At 46.0% G+C, this 20,872-nt stretch overlaps 1 long non-coding RNA gene across 1 annotated transcript; it reads right to left on the minus strand.

Annotated features, from left to right (window-relative positions):
• Nucleotides 1-409: 409 nt before the first annotated feature.
• LOC123935588 lies at nucleotides 410-10,881 on the minus strand. Its single transcript, XR_006816922.1, has 4 exons — nucleotides 10,782-10,881; nucleotides 6,951-7,097; nucleotides 6,165-6,252; nucleotides 410-5,651 (listed from the first exon to the last, which is right to left on the minus strand). It is a non-coding gene; the product is annotated as an uncharacterized LOC123935588 (long non-coding RNA).
• Nucleotides 10,882-20,872: the final 9,991 nt, after the last annotated feature.

Here is a 20,872-nt window from a genome sequence, read left to right on the forward strand (position 1 = left end):
ATGACAAACAGCTGATGGCCCAGGGCTGCTCCTTGAGTCCAAGTCCTCCAGGTGAAGTTCACGGCTTCTGTAGAACTGCTGTGACTCAATGAAGTGGAAAATCCTACAGACTAAAGGTTACCCTTATACATCGCCAGGGCAAATGCCACATGTAAATGGAACAATACAGACAAAGCAATAATAAAGAAGCAGTAATTTCCCATTTCCCTGGACAGAAACTTCTTTCCCCTTCAGTTTGCAAATCTAAAAACATTTGAGGGGAGCACTCATCTGTACACATGGGAGGGTTTTTTTTTTTTTACATTTATTTTATTTTATTTTAAGTAGGCTCAGGGAGCCCAACACGGGGCTTAAACTCACAACCCTGAGATCAAGACCTGAGCTAAGGTCAAGAGTTGGATGCATAACCAACAGAGCCACCCAGGCGCCCCTTTCTTTGCTTTTTTTTAAAACCACTTTATTGAGGTATGAAGGCATATAACTGACATACAAGCTGTACATATTTAATGTATACAAGTTAATGAGTTCAGAGATCAGTATACATACATGAGCCGTCACCATAACCCATGCCATAAACACAGCCATCCCCTCCAAAGTTTCATTCCACCCCCAGTAATTGGCATTATTTTTTGGAATAAGATGACAGAAGGTAGAAGATCTACCCTCTTAGCAAATGGCTCAGTCCGCGTCTCCTCTGAGCTCTGGAGGAGAAGCCTGGTGTCTGGCTCCCCTGTCCGCTGTAACCATATCCCACATCCTGTGGGTCAGCCCCCCAAAGGGCACAACCTACAGTCCTTGAGCAGACAGAAGACTGGCGTCTCCAACAGGCCTTTCACTATTCTGTAAGGCTGCTGTGTCTGACTAACCAGTGAACTCTCCTCGGGAGTCCCTGAACACAGCCCACGGCTGTCCTCTTCTAAGCTGAGAAGCGATACGGTCGGTCGGCAGGAGCAGAGGAGACAAGGGGGGCTCAGGACAACAACCCAATCTAAGCTGAGGGGCGGCCCGCTGGGCAGCAGTCGAACCCACAGGCTGCACTCCTGGACGCAGGAGCGGGGGCAAAGGGGGTCAACTCAAACCTGAGGGGCCTAGAGGCATCTCATCAGCGGTCCGAGAAAGCAACGTTTTGCAGGTTCTTCCCACCCATTCTTTTTTTTTTTTAAGATTAATTTATTTGACAGAGACCACAAGCAGGCAGAGAGGCAGGCAGAGAGAGAGGAGGAAGCAGGCTCCCCGCTGAGCAGAGAGCCCAATGCGGGGCTCCATCCCAGGACCCTGGGACCAGGACCAGAGCCGAAGGCAGAGGCTTTAAACCCACTGAGCCACCCAGGCGCCCCCTTCCCACCCATTCTGAGAGGCCTCCACACTAAGGCTCCATAACGCAGGGTCCGAAGCCTCCCCTCCAAGTATTCTGTCCAGTCTTGCGTCTCACAAGGGAGACACATCACACCCCGGCCGCTCCAGGGCCCTCAGGAAGGGGAGGGTGTGAGAGGAACAGCACAGTTCAACTTGTCAGTGGACGGCTGACATCAGCATATCAACCTGAACCGTCCCCAAACAAGGTTTGTAGTTTCAAACTTCACTGCAGTGGGCTCTGTGGCCCAGTGAGAGCTCCCCTTGAGAACACAGGCAGGGGTAAAAGTCGCAGCAGGCTGGAGGAGAAGCCCTGCTCGGACTGAGGAACTGTCCCTTGGGTGCTGTTGGCACCAAGAGCTCTTGAGGGAGTTCTCAGCGCCGGCCTCGCTAACTGTGGCCGGCGCTGGGGGCTCACCAGTCAGGGGAGGGCACAGATCCCAAGGGGACCTGGTATCTCCTGCTAGCGTGTCAAAAGGGCAAATAAGAACTAAAAGTTAAGTGACCCCTGTTCAAAAGAGGCGAAAGACCTCCCCTTCCCTTTTCTGAGAACACTGACTTCAGAAAACTTCTGAACGTGGGTTCCCGGTCTCCCTGCACAGGAGGCAAATCTTTTTCAAAAGCTAGACAAGCCTCTGGGCAATTGTGCAGTCCAGGAATGTGTCCCCGGGGACCCTGCAGGGCCTGAGAACGAGGGGAAGGGGGACGACTTAAGCTGCCCAAACAGAAGGCTCAGCTACACCCTCCCAAGAAGTGCAGAGGGGACTGACCACCAAAGACCGTGTCCCAGAGCCTACAAAGCCTCTCCTGGGAACAAAAACAGCACGAGCAACAGTAGTTCCTCCTCCAAAGGGCCTCAGGTCATTGAGACCTGCAAAGAGACAGCAGGGTGAGGGGCTAACTCCCCCCTCCCACAGGCCTTTGTTCATAGGCCTACGGTAACAGAATTAAAATGAGACAGCATAACGGCCATGCGCCTGCAAAATCCCTCACTGGTAAATTGGAAAATGACCCCCCTCTCATCCTAACGAATGTCTCCATTCAACGAGACAGTCATAGTTTCTCAGACCATCTCCAGCAATGTCCAATGTCCTCTGTCCCCCAGTTATGCCGCCCCAGAGGTAGTGTGGGAGAATGGAAAAAGGCAGGAAACCCACCCCTGAGCCCACAAGGCCCACCACTCCACCCCCCCGCGAGTCCCTTGTCCTCGCTGCTGTCAAGTCTCACACTCTCAGAGTGTATTCATATCCCTGCTGGGCCCGAGATTTCCCTATCAAGAGAAAGCAAGAACTTGAAACGGGGGAAACCGTAACACCCCAGCCCTCCTCAAACTGCAACTCCCCCTTATCCTCTCACCCCTCTGGTAGCTTCAGTACAACACTGCGGTGTCTACAACAGGCAAGAGCCCCTGGAGGCAATGTCATCGCCTCCCAAGAGAACCCCAAAATGGCAGAGGGCTCGGATGACCAAGCGGCAACTTGCAGCAGATAAATAAGGGAAGGGATGCCGGCAGCCTGTGGGTATACGCCCTTTTCGGCAAAAGAAACAGGAGGGCTTAATCCTCTAACTGGAGGCCTGACCCGGGAGGTTCCTGGACATCCAGGTTCACGTGCACACGCCCATGAGGATCGAAATGTCCTCTGACTCACGGACGGTTCATTGACAGCGCCACACGCTGCTTCCCCTCCCGCCATCGTGCAGAGTATACTCAGCGGAAGGGTGAAGGAAGTTCATGGAGAAATGCTTGGAATTCCAACCCCAGTCCCAAACACAAAACTGGGATTCCAAAGATCCCAAAGATGCCACTGCTCTGCACGGTGGACATTATTCTGTTCAATATCTTTGTGTCAGAGCACAGAAGTCTGACAATCAATCAGCCAAGGCCAATTTCTTCCCTTGGGACCCAATCTGTCCCATGCCCTGCATGCTGCCATTGCCAGCCAGTATGCACTTTCTGTAGGAATCTAACAGGATTCCTTAATGTGAATTAAGGAGCCTGAGCCATGGGAATGTCGAGGGAAGAAGTGTCTGGCCGGTGCATTAAAGAACATGCCAGCAGCAGCAGTTCACCTTCATTAAGCTCTCCGGGAGAACACAGGTCACTATCAACATGAAAGACAGCGCGGTCAACCCAGCCACGTCCAAGTAGTTGCCAGAAACAACAGTAATCGCCTCTAGGAAGGCTCCCTCAGATCACCATTCTAGAAAACAGTACAGGGGGGTGAAGGGCCGCCATTCTTTTGGGCCATTTTTCACAGGCTAAGGCAGCGCACAGAGAGGCAGAAACAACAAAGCCTCCCCCAGGAGCAAAGTCCAAATTCTCAGGGAAGCTGGGAAAATAAAGAACAGACCCCATCATGAGGATTTCACCTTTGTCAGAGGGTCCTATGTGCTCATGTCACATTCAATAATGTGCATCATTGGCCTTTTGTCCTCCAGCTATGCTGATCCTAAGTAGAACCAATGACAGGGAAGTAGGCAGAAGAAATCCTTAGACACACAAAAGTCCAATACAAGGACCCACATCTCCTCCTGCTTGTTTTTCCCCCATGCTCTGAGGGCAGCTCTACAAAGGGAAGGCCACTCTGCCCAGCCCTCTCCCCATCTCCTGAAGGAAGGACCCTATTTAATCAGTCATTCCATCTATCCTGATCATAAAATCCCCTTTGAGCCCCTCTGAAGTCCCGAACCTCTCTAGTTCCTCTCCTTAAAAGAACAGACAATCAGAAGTGGCTGGAGAACCAACCCTGAAATCCATTTAGTTCAAGATGTGTTCACCCACATAAACTGGAAGGGCCACTATGGACCACAGCATTGCAGCTGCTCAACAATTAGAAATAGAACTACCATACAATCCGGCCATCCCACATCTGCGTATTTATATAAAGGAAATGAAGCCCCTATCCCAAAGGCTTATCTAAACCCCAGTGTTCACCGCAGCAGCATCCACACCAGCTAAGACATGGAAGCAACCCAAGCAATCATCAACAAGATCGATGGATAAAAAAAATGTGGTATATATCTACAATGAAATATTACTGGCCATCCAAGGGTTTACATGTAACAAGGAATACACTCCATTTCAAAGCCTTGCCTTAAAGCATTCAGTATCCATCCTCTTTCCATCACCCATATAAATCAGAGGAATGAAAAAGCACTTAAGGCAAACACAGGTTTGACATGGAATAATCCACACCATGAACTGCAAGCACATGGACATTCCCGCTGCAGGGGAGACATTCGCTGAGTACAGGCCTCACGAGGCGGGCGATATGGCTGGCCCAGGAACAGCCTCCTGGGGAAGAACCACCAAGCCGGGTCCCACCTTAAATTCTGACGAGGGTCACCTTCTCTTCCCCTGAAGAGTCCTGACTTCGAGAATGCCACCAGTTAGAGAGTCACCCTTTTGGAATTATTTTTAAGGGAAGTATTTTTAAGTACCAGTACTCAGCAGATTTACCCATAAACCATTCATTTAGACCTTCCCCAGCCCTTCCCTTCAATGAAATGACCCGAGATGATTTTGACGGGCAGTGGGCACAAGCCTGTGTGGAAGGGGAAGGAGGCATCACAGTTGTTCAATCAAACAGCTGATTTTGACAAGCAGATAAGCCAGTCTTGGTCACTGTCACACCACCTGGGGAAGGAACATGGGTTTGGGTACAGGTTTTGCAAAGTACCTCAGACCTCAGGTTTTTACCTCCCACAGATTTAAAATAATTTAACCAATTGTAGGGATAAAGAAGAAGTCTTTAAAATGTCACTATGTTATAAAAAGGCTACATACTTTAGTGTCTGATCACAAAGAAATGGGTTTTTGGTTTTTTTAAAAATCTTTGGTGAGTTCCCATCAGGCTCTGTGATGCCACCTTCTGGATTAAACCAGTGCTAATAAAGCAACCGAGGGCAGAGGGATCTATAAAACTAAAGGTCAGAAGTGTCTTTGAATGCACCCTCAAGTAATTCATATTTACACTCAACGCTCTCCTGACCCACTGTCAAAAGCTTTCACCTGATTTTCAACAAATTAACCAGTGCCCATAAAAAGAAGTAACTTTACACAGGGAAGCAAAGAGAGGAGAACTTTTTGGCACTGCCAGTTAACAAACCCCCTGTGGCCCCAACTTGATGCTGACACACGCCAGCTTCAGTGTAAGCTGTCCAAGTGAGCCACAAAAGACCGCAGCTCAGAGCAAAGCAAAGTGTGAGTTGCTGGGCAACCTCCTGGCATCGTAGCAGAATTAAAGAGGTTCATTTCCAAAGAGATGCCCAATACTCTCTGAGGATATCTGCTGACCCTGTGGAAGGAAACAAACACTTAGCTGAAATTATGGCAAAAGTCCAAGGGAGTGGGGTCTGGACAGGTAGGGAGAGGAGCCAAGCCAAGCCACAATGTTCTGGCCAATATATGGCTTCTGGAAACTGTGGCCTAATTATTTCAGCTCCTACTGTGTGCTGAGCACTTTCTAAAGATTATCACACTTGATAGCAAGGTGTGATTTCCACCATGCAAATGTAGAAGCTGAGGCTCAAAGATAAGAGTAAGAAAGAGCCAAGGGTCTTTCAGACTCAGATACTAGAAATTTATTGTGAGTAAAACACAATGAGTGGTCTCAGCAACATCTGCAAAGCAAATGAGGAACATCTGCAAGGCCAAGAAAACAGCTAACAAATATTTAAGAGCAAATATTTAAGGAAGTATGGCTACATATTGGTTGAGTTGTTACCCTGTGCTTCCAGGAGCTGCCAAATAAATGCCCACCCACCCATAGTGGGGGTACACTTGCAGACTGGCAATCTCTAGCACCCACCTGGGGTACAGATCTCATCTTTTCCCCTTTCCTAAATGGAGCTGGATTTAACTGCATTCAGATCCATGATAAAAAATTACACTTGTACCTGGAACAAAACAAAACAAAACAAAACACCTGAGCAGTGCTCCCACCATCTCTGGATTCCTGAGGCGTGTTTTGAACAAGCCCATCCAATCCCTCCTGCATCTACACGGTATTACGAGTCTTCCAAAAGGATAAAAAGACAGATCAAAACTGCGATGTGAAAACATCGAGATCAGGTTTGTTTGAAATCTGACATTCTAATAAAGCCAACATGTCTGTAAGTGTGGCATTCAACAGTAAACAGAGAAACACAAGTAAGGACTGGAAAAGATGCCACTGACCAGTTAAAGAAATCAGAGACACAGAGTCTCTACCACAGAGTTCATCAGTAGTACCCAGGCAGTGACCCTGCCATTGTTGGAAGTTCCAAATTACAGACAGGGAAGGGATTTCAACACCATCTTAAATAATGAGACAACAACACCATCTTAAATAATGAAACAACAACACCATCTTAAATAACGAAACAACAACACCATCTTAAATAATGAGACAACTGACAGAGGAGACAGGTGCTATTCTCCACCCAACACCTGTAGCCTCACACAGCATAAGGTTCCACTTACCTTATGGCTGGTCTTGACAACTGGGTCTAGGTCCTCTCCTCTCATTACAGGCCTGTAGGCTGACCAGAACTGGATTTCTCCATCACAGATCCTGAAGGAGTTAGTGATTTTACAAATCTACAAAAAGACTTACCTGTGGGAGGTCAGCTTAGCACCACTGCAGGAAAATTAGGTAACTTGGAAACTCATAAGATGAGTGGATGGGACAAACTTCCTCTTTCCCTTATCCAGGGGAATTTCTGAAAGTGGTTGGTGGGGCCAGAGTACCCAATCATGCAGCCTGTTTGAGGTAGGCCAAAAGAGTGAAAGATAATGTAAGACAGGAACTGCATGAGTCAAACCACAAGATTGCTGCTTTAGAGGCCTGACCGTCCCCTCAAAATGAACCATAGTTCATCCCACTTTAATCAAACATCATAGGGGAATTATTAAATACTATGTTGAGAGGTATCACCAGCTATTTGCTTGGGGGGGGTATCTCAGAACTCCATTTTTTTCTCTTAACGAGGCAATTGACTCATAAAAAATTGTGAGTACCTTTGAAATGGGTTGTGGTGTTCTCACTTTGTTACCAATTTACTGACACTTATATACCATGCAAGATTATGGGTAACAACTCATTAAATTGGTTTTGTGTCCTACTTAATAGACCATAAAATGCAAATTATACAACTGTGTCATTATATTAGTCTTAGTAATTGATAACATAGTAAGATCAAAAACTGCTAAAACTAAAAATAAGCTGTTCAATTCAGAACAATTGTATGAAGAATTTCATACATTACATAATGTCACTACCAACTGACATTGAACATAGGTCTCTGAGGAGGAAACACTTGAAAATTGGGACATCTGGTAACAGGCAGATTGGGGAATCTGCTCCTCATTTGCTAGTATGCCCCTAGGATAATAAAAGCACACTTAGATATTGTTCATTGCACACTTAGATATTGTTCAAGATCTAGGACTCTGTCTCAAAAGTCAGGACTGGTGAGACTAGTTAAGTGTCCAGTTCCTGAAATCTGTTTTCCTTTCAGTACCAATGACAGATAAAATAAAACCCAAATACCAGCAATGACTCTTTCACATGTCTAAATGTAATCAAGGTACATTTAGAGATTTTCAGTGTTCCACCAATACAAGTCATTATTTCTACATGAGTTAATGTACATAATTCAAGTCAATACCAAGAACTGACTTATAGCAAAAAGGCTAATAAGGCAAACTCAGCTATCACGATTATCAAAAGGAAGTAACTGTTTTACTTAACACCTTTAATTCTCCCCTTGAATACACATTAGGTGTCACGCATGGAGACATGAGTATAAATAGGCAAGCACTGACTATTTCTTAAGCCAATATGCTAGCAATTGAGGCATTAAGGCACAGTCAGCTCTTGTGGCTAAAGAGGCAGGGACAATATCCTCTGCTATTGGGGTGGGATAGGATGGAAGGAGATTAGCAAGTCCAGTCTAGCCCAGGACCTCAAACAAGGAGGACTGGAGTTGTCCTGGGGCAGACTGGTCAGGACAGAAACTGGCATATCCTCTTCGTTTGTAAATAGAAACTACACAAGTAATTTTTTTCTATGGGAGAACACCTGGGAAGGAGCACGTAGGCCAACATTTAAAGAATTAACAATACGTCACAAGCACAATTATAGTTCTAAAATAGTATTCAAAAGTATGCAGGATGACCAGTAATTTTAGCAAACAGAAAGCATCCATTCTGAGGTGAATTTCCTTTAAGTAAATTGAAAACACTCCACGATTTTCAAAAGAAATGCATTAAAGACTAAGAACACAACTGAACTAAATAAAGTTGATAATCAACATGTAATTATTGCGAGAAATAAAACCCCAGAAGGATGTAAACAACTTCCAGGGACGGCCGGTGAGAGGCACTTCCGGAAAGTCACTGTCGTAAAATAGCAACCGCTCAGTTAGAGGTTCAATATCTGTTATTCTTTTTTACATTAAAAACGAAACTTTATTTTAAGTATAACTATGAAATAAAAGACACAGGACTCAGTTTTTTACACACAGAAACGTTTTAATAGTAAAATAAAAAAACGTTGGGCTTCCGATCTGCCGGAAGCCAGTAACTGTCGTAAAGCAAGAAGCCTGTTAATTAGAACCATCTTTTCCTCATTTGTAAATTAAGATAACGTGAAAAGTTTTAACACAAAGCTTATAAGAGAGCCTGGACAAACATTTAATAGAATAAAGTGATACCAGACACAATTCTTGTGTTAAACGAACCCCAAACTCAGTTAACGGCCAGGCATTGAACAGTTAAAAGCATTCGCTGTCATAAAACATCAAGGACTTAGCCAACTGATTATAATTACTGCATTGTAACTCAAAAGTACCTCAAAATCTTTATTATTTTTTTAAGATTTTATTTTTAAGTAATCTGTATACCTAATGTGGGGTCTGAACTCACAACCCGGAAATCAAGAGTCACAGGCTATATAGCCAGCCAGGCACCTCTCAAAACATTTACTTTTCAGAAAATTTATCAATAGGGAACAAGACCAGAATTTAACAAAGTAAGTTATGTCAAACATGCAATTATATTATAAACTTAAGGCACTCAATTGACTTACATGTTAAATCATTCCCCTGTAAATTGAAATTTACACCCAATCATTTAAAGGAAACATGAGGAGAGCCAGGATCAAAATTCAATTGAATGCATTAAGATGAACATGTAAAATCAAATGCCAAAACAGTGCTCAGTCTTGGCTAACGAGAGCGGTTAGGGGACATACACAGTGTAAAATTTTCAAGTGTCTGGCCAGACAGTTTATTTCCAAAGTGCACACTGAGAATACTTTCATTTGGAGAATATTTGTGAAACACAGCTAAAATAAAAGTTAAATTCAAATACTGCAAAGTTCCAATATCATAGGTAAAAAAAACCAAACCAACAAAACAACAACAACAAAAACCCCCACCGCCGTTATATTATAAAATAAAACAAGAAATAGGACCCCTGCAAGCATGATTCCCATCAGGGACTTAAAGCAACAAGGTCTTGCCAAACAAACCACTATTTTTCTTATTCAAAAACTGTAAATAACACTTTTTTTTCTAATAGAAAACACACGAAAAGCTTCCGGACCATTTTTGGTTGACTACAATGACATTAAATACATAGATACATCACATAAAATACAGCGTTCAATCATAACAATTCCCTTTGGTCAGTGAAACGATACCCGAGCCGTCAAGCGGCTGTTTACTCATTTTCACGTTAGAATTATCAGGATTCCCCCACCCCCTTTTAAAGCAACATATGAAAAAGACCACTTCAAATTTTAAACAAATGATATTAGACTGTTTGTTTAATAATAATAATAATAATAAACAAACAGTCATGTCGTTAAATGAAAGACAAAACTGTGCTCAAAGGCAGGCATCAGCTGTCCTAATCACAGACATGCCTCTCCGGGCCTTACTTCCTTTTCTTCCAGATCGAAAACAACAGAAATTCTGTCACTAAGACACTTCACGAAAATGGCCAAGGCCAAGATTTAAACAATATCCAACCCAATACCCACCCAACAACACTGTACAATTAAAAGCAAAATCAGCGCCCTGGCAGCCAACGGCTGTCGCGCTGTCCTGGGCCCACGCAGGCTCAGCCAACCACACCATTTTTTTTTCTTTTTTTTTTTTTTAAGTTGCAAACCAAACAAAACATGAAGACCGCGAATGGTGGTGGGTTCAGGACCCACCTTTAAACAAACAAGATGATCGGTAAGACTCATCATGTTGTTACACAAAGCTCAACAAACCGCGCCCGCCCCGGAAGGCCGCTAACGGGCCTTTCCTTGTCATCAATCCAGAAGCCCATGAGACACATCTGTCAAAGCCCATTAGGACACACCATGGGACCGATTCTCCCGAAATCACATTTAACAAACAGCCAAGTATGAAATAAAGTAAATTAAACTTACATTTTTTGAGATCGCCGAAAAGATAACCGCCATTTTCCATAATCCCTTAGTGGAACGGTCCACGGAAGCCGCAAGGTACAATCCAAATGTTAAAGGAAACTTGCCTGGTCACGTGGTAGGGCTTCTTTAACCTCCTTTATATGTATGGTCCCACCCTCAAAGGTCATCATTGGAGGGGCTACAATGATTGACAGGCAGACTGTCCACTCTCTTCAGGTCTATGGGAAGAAACTGCCATATTTCCAGGACCTGCTAAATTACTCAAATCTTTGCTCATATTGTTGTCTTTCTACACCTATGTCCATCCCTCAATGCCCAGCTCCCCCAGTTAGTCCTTTGCACATGCCTTTTCCTTTGGTTCTAGTCATCTCAGACTTTGGAAATCTTGCTAACAGAGTTCATCCCCGTCCAGCTCAGTTGCATCCTCCTCCAGGAAGCCTTCCATGCTTTACCCCTTCCGTCCCTAGAGGTCAATGTCAGTTCCTCCTTGCTACTATATATGCACATGAGGAAAGATCAGAGCAGAGAAGCAGGGGAATCGTGTGGACTGTGGGTTCAGACAGTACTGGGCTGGGCACAGTGTGAAGGACCCAAGGTTTGCACCTGGAAATTTGGTGAAGTCAGTTAAGGCTGCAGAAATCTGGGGAAAGTCCAGGGAAAACTGACAAAAAGGTACCTCGGAGGAGCCTCCCAGGATTCATCCCAGCCATAAATTCAAACAACTCCTAACCACCCTTTTCAGGATTTTCATATCCTTTCCACCCTTTCTCTCTGTAGAAATCTTGCCATCTCTTTGAGGCCAAGGCATACATAACTCAGTTCTCTGATTCCTTCTTTGATTTCATGTTCCCTCCTCCAATCCCAAGAAAAGTTATTTCTTTTGTTGCTGTAGGATGAAACATGGAAGGACTTCATATCTCTGGTGTGAAGGTCACTAAGTTTCACAATTATTCAAGGTGAGACTGGAGGTCCACTTCCTTTCAGGAGGCCATCTGCTGAGTAATTCTTTTTTTTTTTTTTAAAGATTTTATTTATTTATTTGACAGAGAGAGATCACAAGTAGGCAGAGAGAGAGAGAGAGAGAGAGGAGGAAGCAGGCTCCCTGCCGAGCAGAGAGCCCGATGCGGGGCTCGATCCCAGGACCTGGGATCATGACCTGGGCCGAAGGCAGAGGCTTTAACCCACTGAGCCACCCAGGCGCCCCATGCTGAGTAATTCTTGTAGTTGCTCTTGTACAAGCTGGGAGGTGCAACTCCCCTGGGGTTGATGACCTTGAATGTTCAACTCCCTACACTCTATCGTGGCAGGTGGACCCCATAACCACTGGGTCACGTTAGTCAGACTTCACACTCACAGTGCACACTGCCCCTGGGAAGGACGCTCTCCTGCTAGCACTATCCTTCCCCTATTTGCCAGGGTCTGGGAGGAGCTGTGAGGCTTTATTGTGTGAACAATGTTATGCGATAGTGTATGATGTTGCCCTACTCACCATGATGGTTAATTTCCTGGGTCAACTTGACCCGCCATGGGATACCCAGATTCAAGGTTATTTCTGGTTGGATCTGTGAGAGTGTTTCTGAATGAGATTTGCATTTGAATTGGTGACTCAGGAAAGTAGATGATCTTCCCCCATGTGGGGTGAGTGTTATCCAATCCACCAAAGGTCTGAATATAACACAAGGAAGAGGAAGGAAGGATTGTCCCCTTTTCTCCTGCTTCACCACTTGAGGTAGAACATCTCATCTCATCTTCTCCTGCCCTTAGGCTGGGATTCATATCATGCCTCCCCTGGTTCTCAGGCCTTCAAACTCAGACTGAATTACACCACTGGCTTTCCTGGGGTTCTAGCTGGCAGACAGGAGATCATGGGACTTCTCAGCCTCCATAAATGTGTGAACCAAATTCCTCCTAATAAATTTCTGTATATTTATCTTTCTACATCTAGATGTAGATATATACCTCCCGTTCATTCTGTGTGTCTGGATAACACTGACTAACATACCTGGGGTATCGCAATGGCTCCAACTGTTAGAGATGGCTTCATAGGCCGCAAATAGAACTCTGGAGAAACAGCAAAACCAAATAAAGTAAAATTAGTTCCAAACTGTGAGTAAGGAAAGGAAGACGGAAGAAACAGACAGCCTGCCCGATAGTGGGGCAGCACTAAGGACATGGTCGTTGGCCCGACGGGTGTCTTTTCCACTAGAGCCTGGTGGCTCATTTACAAACTCAGAGTAGGCTTGGTGTTGAACTCTTCCAGAGTTGGGGTTGGGGGGGTAAGAATTTCACAAAGATCTAGAGGGCAGGAAAGTTGTTGTAGGCTTTGTCCAGCAACCAGCAGAGGGATGGATGTGGGAAGTTAATCCACAGGGGAGAGAAGAGAAGCAAGACTGGAGCCGTTGATGTGAATCCGGTCCAGGAGCTGCAACCTTTTCGACACCTGTCACTAAGGTTTGTCCCTCTGACGGTTCTGTGGATGGTCACAAGTTGGACCCTTTCAATGCCTGGTATGTGATGAGCAATACCACACAGCTCGTCTCTCAGATCTTGTATGCCTCCTTCATCTTTATGTCACTAATCTTTCCTGTCCCATTTACCCTTTATCCCAGGCCAATGCCCTGGATTTCTACATGTCCGAGAGGCACTACCAATCACTACTTATCCACTGGGCATTATGGCTGGTGGTCACGTTGCTGGGCTGGACCTTTGCTTCTTGGATTCATATACTGGCACTTCCTCCTCTCAGCTGGATAACTTTCAATGTTTTTTTAAATTAACATATGATGTACTATTTGTTTCAGGGGTACAGGTCTGTGGACTCTCAATGGTTTTTGTGCCTCGGTTTTTTCATCTGTTAAATGAATGTGCCAATAAGTATCATCTCATTGGGCTGTTGTAATATTCATTGAGTTAATGCCAGGCCCTTTCTTGGTGTCTGGAGCCTTCCCATACCGACACAGCTCATATAAATCTGCATTTTTCTAATACCATTCTAAGCACATAATCCAGTTCTCCCATTGTTTGTTCCACAACTTTATCACTTTCATCTGTGGTAATTTCTCCATGCTAATTAATAAATTAACTAGTCCTAATTTTTCATTTGTCTATGTCTCATATCTCCTTTCTACATATATCACCAGTTTCCCATATATACTATAGCTCAGTATAGAACAGGGTATATATGGGGATTCAAGAGGTACACATGTAGGTACTGAAATAGAAACTTTCACTGGGAGATCTCCAGAAACAGTCCCTCTTGTAGACCTCCCAAACTCACTCGTCCAATGACTGATTTGGCCAGGAGGCACGGTGGGAGTGGGACTCCGACAGAGGAGTTGGCAAAGGGCTCTGGAAGATTTGGTTGGCTACCATGGGCCAGTCTGCCAGGAGAGTACACCAGGCTGAAATGTGCACCTATTAGAGTTGATGGGGCCTATGAGAGAACGGAGGCAGTTTAAAGGACAAGGGACAATTCCAAGGAAATGATGAAGCCATTTACTTCCCTTGTGAGGATCGGGCGTGTTGTGAGCACCGGGGACAAGTAAACACAGCAAAGGCCAAGCCTGTGCCGTACCTGTCTCTGTGGTATAGAAAGACAAGGCTACCCCCAAGCCCGGAGCACCCCCCCCCCCCACACACACAGATATAATTGTGATATATACATATAATCAGGACCTCACAGAAATGCACAACTCAATGACTTATCCCAAAGAAAAAAAGAAAACCTGGAACTATCATCCACTAAAAAAAAATACAACTGGACAACCACCTTGAAACCCCACACCCAGTCCCTCTTAATCATAATATTCTTCCTCCCTTTCAAAGGTCACCATTATCCTGACTTTTATAATAATCTCTTCCCTTTCTTTTTAGTTTCACTGACAAAGCTTGCATCTGTAAATACTAAACTTTGCCAGTTTAACAATGACTGGGAGGTAGCTGTGAGAAAGCCCTATCGTCAGGGCATTTACTGAAAAAACAAAACAAAAACAAAACAAAAATCGAGATCAGAGACAATTGTTTAACATCAAGATCACCCGAGGTTGCCCGCTTCTTGTATTTTAGTCAGGATAAAAGATAATAAAAACCAACTAATAAATAATGATATATTTGTGAATATCTCTCTCTTTTTTAAAGATTTTATTTATTTATTTGTCAGAGAGAGAGAGGACAAGCAGGCAAAGTGGCAGGTAGAGGCAGAGAGAGAAGCAGGCTCCCCCCTGAGCAGGGAGCCGGATGCGGGACTCAATCCCAGAACCCTGGGATCATGAACTGAACCAAAGGCAGCGGCTTAACCGAATGAGCCACCCAGGTGTCCCTTGTGAATATCTCTTGAAACAAGTCATCCCTCACTACCCTTGAATTTCAAAAATTTTCACTCGAATTTTGGTTGTTTATTCTTCCATATGAAAGTTAAAATCAGCTTGTCTAATTAAAAATATCCTTTTTTTGTTTCTGGTAAGATTATGTTGCGGGGGGAATAGTGCACATCATTGGATTAAAAGTCATATTGGCACATTGCCTGACCCAATCACTGGTCATGTGTTGAAAGTATAATTTAAATTAGGGAAATTTAATGTCTTTATGACATTGAGTTATCCTATCCCAGATCTTGAGGTATCATTCCACTTGTTAGAATATTCCTTTATATTCGTCTTTAATTATTAAGACACTTCTTCCTGCATTTTTATACAATTAAAATACATATTCCTGGCACTGTTTCCTTTGAACTGTTATTCTGAATAGGGTCTTTAATGTCACTATACATTTCAACTGATTATTTTCTGTATATATGAAAGCTGGAGATACATTTAAATTCATTTGTACTTAGCCACAGCCACAAATTGAATTCAGATATAACATACGATGGCTAATTTCCCCTTCTCCTTTCGATTTTATAAAAGGCAGTTCTAGCTTAATGTAGGGATTAAACTCACCACTGCAAGATCTAGAGTTGCATGCTCTACTGACTGAGCAAGGCCCCTCCCTTCCAATTTGATAAATCTTATTCTTTTCCTTTTTTCTTAATGTATGAACATGTATAAAGTCATGTTTAAAGCATCCAACAACTCATATTTGTCTTCCAGTTTCGATATTGATTATTTTCCTTTGGTCTCTTAATATAGCATATTAACAGTCTTCCTAACTTCCAACTATTTTACATTTCCACGTCATTATACATCATTCTTTTTTTTTTTAAAGATTTATTTATTTGACAGATAGAGATTACAAGTAGGCGGAGAGGCAGGCAGAGAGAGAGAGAGGAGGAAGCAGGCTCCCAGCCAAGCAGAGAGCCCCACGCGGGGCTCGATCCCAGGATCCTGGGATCATGACCTGAACCGAAGGCAGAGGCTTTAACCCGCTGAGCCACCCAGGCGCCCCTATACATCATTCTTAAACCCGCTCTCTGCATTATGATGGTAACATTCAGGGTTTTCTCATTAATGTGGCAGGGAACATCTGCTGCCTGGGTGCCAATAACCTCCGGCAAAGAGATGCATGAATAAGCAGGAAAATGGGTTCACAGAAGCTCATGCAAGGGGCGTCCAGAGGCAAAGGGTCCTCTAAAGCACTGGAAGAGGCAAGTGGCCAGCAGAGACCAAGTACACCAGACAGACACCTCAAAACCTTAACACTTGGCCCTCCCTTCTCCACGTGCACCCGGCTCCGCCCTCACCACGGAGGACTCAGTGTCATGGGCTCCTCCCCTAGCCCCGCCCCTCGCAGGCCTCCCCCCGCCCAACCGTGGGAACCACCCTTGCATTCTGACCCCGCCTCCTCCAGCAGCCGTTGGACCCCACGCTCCCGAGTTCGCTCCCTTCCAAACCCACCGCCCCCGCCATCGCGCCTGCGCTCTAGCGACCACTCGAGGTAGTGGGCGGAGCCCGTGGAGGCCACGCCCCCGGCCCGGGCCCGCCTCCGCGCACACGCACTTCCCGCCACGCGTCCCCGCCCACCGCGGCTAGCCCCGCCCAGCGGTGCCCAGCCAGCTCGAGCGCGGCGCGATGGACGGCAGGGTGCAGCTGATCAAGGCCCTCCTGGCCCTGCCCCTGCGGCCCCAGACCCGGCGGTGGAGGAACCCGATCCCCTTCCCCGAGACGTTTGACGGCGACACCGACCGGCTCCCGGAGTTCATCGTGCAGACGGGCGCCTACATGTTGGTGGACGAGACCCTGTTCTGCAGCGATGCCCTGAAGGTGACGTTCCTCATCACCCGCCTGACCGGGCCGGCCCTGCAGTGGGTGATCCCCTACATCAGGAAGGAGAGCCCCCTCCTCAATGATTACCGGGGCTTCCTGGCCGAGATGAAGCGGGTGTTTGGCTGGGTGGAGGACGAGGACTTCTAAGGCCGGGAGCCCCTCGGGCCTGGGGGCGGGTGTTCGGGGGAGGGTCCACCGCGCCCGCCGCAGCCGCCGCTGCCACCGCCCAGGTGGTCGCGGGCGTCGCCCCGCCGCGCCTCCCGCCCCTCCACCTTCGCCGCGCTCGAGTGGCCGCGCTCTCCCCCGCGCCGCTGTCCCCTCCCGCGTAGTGCTTGCCTTTGTTCCAGGAATAGTGCTCCAGGTCCCCGCCGCTGCCTCTGGGTCTGGCTCCGGAGCGCGCCGCCGCCCTGTGCGGCCAGCCCGGCCCCTCCCGTGCGCACTTGGACTCGGGCCCGCGCTCCAGCTGCGGGCCGGGCTCCCGTTACACGCCGGCCAGACCACCCACAGCCCGGCCGCCGCGGGCCGCCTCCGCCAGACTGACCTCCAGGCCTGCAGCGCGCCGCCGGGACACCCGCGCTGCCACCGCCGTCCACCGCGCGCCCTCGACGGCCAGGGGCCCCAGCGATGTGGACTCAGCCAAGAAGTGTATGAGCCGGCCGCAGCCCCCGGACAGTGACTACAGCAGCTCGCCACCCACCGCCCCCCCTCCCCGGAGGGGCGGGCCGGCCTGTCCCCTGCGGCGGGACCCGTTGCCCCCTCCTCCCAGAGACCTCTTCTGCTCCTGCCAGATGGCGGCCAGGTCCCAGGGGTGCCTGGCAGCCAGATCCAGCAGCTCGTTTTCTTTCTGCGTGGACCTGTTCGTTTTGCCCAGAACCCAGTTCTCCGTTTGCAGCTGTCTCTCTGATTGTGCCTTTTGTTCCACACAGTAGTTAAGCCCTGCGCTCTGCCCAGCTCTTCTACACTACCTGGACAAACGTCTTTTCCTTCTTTTCAATAAATGTCAGACGCTATTAAAACGAAATTGAGTCTCGGTGAATGTGGCACCCGTGCCTCCCCGGGCCAGTGCGCGGGGACCGTGGGTGTCGTTGAGCAGGGGTGTCCCCTGCCGCTCTGTGGCTGAGGTTGAATCTGGCATCGTGAGACACAGCAGGGGGTCGTGTGGTGGTCCTGGGGACGCGCACCCCACTGGCCGTCGTTCGGACCCACATGCTGACTCTTCCAATCCAGTCAGCTCCATGCCCCGCAGGAAGTGGACCTCCATCTGAGTTTGGCCAAGGGGGTATCAGGAAAAGGCAGCTGGGAGGCTTCTGGAAAACATTTCCTCCTTTCCAAAAAGCTGCTTGAAGGCGCAACACCTTTCTGTGACAAATCCGGAATCCCACACATATGTTGCTGAACACCTGTCAAATTTTATTTTAAGCATTATTCAGGGAGTCAGCAGAGTGACAGGTTCTTTAGAAAAAGCATTTACATTTATAAAGCCTTGATTGTGTGAGTAGAGGAGAAGGGACAGCAGAAGTGTGATTGTTAATTTAGCACAAACCTGGTTGATGAAATTACAAATTTCTCTGAAAGGCAGAAATGGAAAAATGTTACTTCTTGCTCTTCCTCTGCCTGCTAACCTCCGAAATCTACAGTGCTGAGAAGAGCCTTGGCTAGCTCATCTATAGCTGGAAAAGTTAAGTATCCTGTTAGAGTCAAAAAAAGGTGAGCTTACAAGGCAGCACTCAAGTCAACTCTGCCTCTTTTCTAATTCCGGAATCTCAATTCTGATTTTCAATCCCAAAATGTTTCATTCTACAAAGAAAAATTGCAAGTGTGGTTGTGCATTATTTGCCTGGGTGGCCATAGCAAAGCACCATAAACAGGGGGGCTTAACCAGCAATTAACTGATTTTCTCAGGGTTCTGGAGGCTAGAAGTTGAAAATCAAGGTATGAGCAAAGTCCGTTCCTTTTGAGGTCTGTGAGGGTGGGCCCTTCGAGGCCTCTCTCCTTGCGTGATAGATGGCTGCCCTCTCCCTAAGTCTTTTCATGTTATTTTCCCTCTATGTGTATCTGTCTCTGTTTAAATTTCCCCTTTTTTATAAGGAAACCAGTCCTGCTGGATTAGTGCTGCTCTAATGAACTTCTGTAATTTGGGTAACTTCTAAAGACCCTATTTCCACATAAGGTCATATTCTAAGGTACTGTGGGTTTTGGGGGAGACACAACTTACCCAATAACTCTGCCCATTGTCATATCAGTGTCTTCAAGAGAAAAACTCCCTGGTCTCTGCTGTCCATGCGACTCCCTTTATTCCAGACCCTGTATGTCATTTCACTCTGAAACGAGTAGAAGATGTGAGGCAGTTCACCAGCTTTTAAATAGAGACAGGGAGGGGGAGGGAGAAAAAATTAATCTCAGTGCAATTTTTACCTTTAACCTCTGTATTGCCTTCCTGAGCATGTACACATTTTTTTTTCTGCTGGGCGGGCTTGCACAGCTCTTCAGAAAATGTTTTGTAGAAGCCAGCATACTTTGCGATCCTCTCCTCCCCATTAGAACCGCCCCCTAGTGAAATGAGTCAGATAGAGAAAGACCAGTAGGGTACTGTATGATTTCACTTGAACGTGGAATCTCAGCTAAAACAGATGAGCAAACAAAACAGAAACAGACTCATAAATACAGAGAACCAACTGATTTGTTTGCCAAAGGGGGGATGAAATAGGTAAAGGGGCTTAAGAGGCACAATCTTTCAATTAGAAAATAAATAAGTGGGGTGCCTGGGTGGCTCAGTGGGTTAAAGCCTCTGCCTTCAGCTCAGGTCATGATCTCAGGGTCCTGGGATCGAGCCCCACATCAGGCTCTCTGCTTGGTGGAGAGACTGCTTCCTCAACCCCGCCCCCCGCCTGCCTCTCTGCCTACTTGTGATCTCTGTCAAATAAATAAATAAAATCTTTAAAAAATTTTAGAAAATAAGTCATAGGGATGTAATGTACAGCATACAGAATATAGTCAATAATATTGTAACAACGTGGTATGGTGACAGATAGTGACTAGACTTATTGGGGTCAACATTTCATAATGTATATAAATATTAAATCACTATGTGGTACATTTAAAACTATTACAGTAGTGTATATCAGTTTTTCTTCAGTTAAAGAATTGTCTCCTAATTAGTAGATCTGTATATTGGTCTGAGGACTTGCATAATTTTGGACTTACGAATTGTCCTAATAATTTCTTATACATCCCAAAATCTCTGAATGACATTATAATGTACAGACATAAGAGAGTGCTAGCAACAGAATTCATGTTTTTACAGCAACATGTTTGAAATTTGAAAGATTAGTATATTGCTGGTGAATTACATTGGTGCATTCAGCCTCTCTCATCTTTAGCACGTTATATATCTTAGTTGGTTAACACATGCTATAATGCCTGATATTGGTATGATGCTTTCACAATTCATTTGCCAATCTGCTCTGCAAGACCTTGATTAATTGACTTTTCCACTCATTCGTAGGCCAGTCACTTATCATTTATTAAGTACTTCCTCTGTCCCGGGCACCTTACTATGAACTATGGATACATTGCTGCAAAATGACCGTCCAAGTTTTCCAGGAATTTAGAATCCAGTTGGATGTAGTGGAAGAGCATGTCTATGGCATGCTTGGGATTTGGTTTGGGATTTGGTTAAGAAGGGCTTCAGTCCATGCTCAGTCACACTAGCCGTATGACACTGGGCAAATTTCATTACCTCCTTAAGCCATTGTTTTTTCCGATGAAAAGTAGGTGAAACAAAATCTATATATTGGGCTCCTTATGAGAATTCAGTGAGATAACAGATGTAAAGATCTGAGCACTCAATAAATGGGACTTGCCATAACCATGATAACAACAATCATTTGT

This window comes from Meles meles, chromosome X (genome assembly GCF_922984935.1).
Source record: "Meles meles chromosome X, mMelMel3.1 paternal haplotype, whole genome shotgun sequence".
Taxonomy (NCBI): domain Eukaryota; kingdom Metazoa; phylum Chordata; class Mammalia; order Carnivora; family Mustelidae; genus Meles; species Meles meles.